The sequence below is a fragment of the Octodon degus genome, unplaced genomic scaffold, assembly GCF_000260255.1.
Source record: "Octodon degus isolate 3935 unplaced genomic scaffold, OctDeg1.0 scaffold00146, whole genome shotgun sequence".
NCBI classification, from domain to species: Eukaryota; Metazoa; Chordata; class Mammalia; order Rodentia; family Octodontidae; genus Octodon; species Octodon degus.
The window spans coordinates 4,845,777-4,846,486 of NW_004524722.1; positions in this window are offsets into that span (position 1 = coordinate 4,845,777).

Below are 710 nucleotides of genomic sequence, written 5' to 3' on the forward strand. Positions count from 1 at the left end.
GCTGAGCTCAATTAAAGACAGTTTCTAGGTGCCCCTGCTCCCGAAGGTAGAAATTATGATAGCTTCCCTATGGTGTGAGGAAAAGAAGCCCTAGAGAGTTAAGATTTCGGTTCAGAATGCAATTTCTAAATATTTAAAGATGAAATTCTTGATTAAAGGAGATTCTGGAAGATGGGGTAGAGTGAATGACCCTGAGGTCTCCTAAAGCCTGCTGCTTGCCTTTCTTTTCTTTCTTCCTATATTTTAGGGAAGGATCAACAGGGTGTTCATGGTCTCACTACTAGATTGGACTCCTAGTGATTCCTCTTGTTTACAGCCTCTCAAGAGCTGGGATTACAGGTGCTCACCATGATACCCAGTCTCAATTGCTGTCTCAGCACTTCCTGGGAGTGGGACCGGCAGGGCAAGACCAGGCCCAGGAATTGAACTCCTGGCCCCTGCGCTTGCTTATAGGCACTTTAATTCGCTGAGATATTTGGCCAGCTCATTGGAGCCTGCCTTTCAGCAGTATTGCTGTGTCTCTCATTTGTTTTTCTCTAAAATTATGTTGTATGTATCCTTTTCTGTTTCATATAAAAATATCATTAAAGTAGTAACATAATTCATATGATCTTGTTATTGGGCTTAATTAAATATCTTGTGTCTATATGATTCTAAATATTTACATCATATTAGACATTAAATTTAGTCATAATCTAAGTTCTATGCTA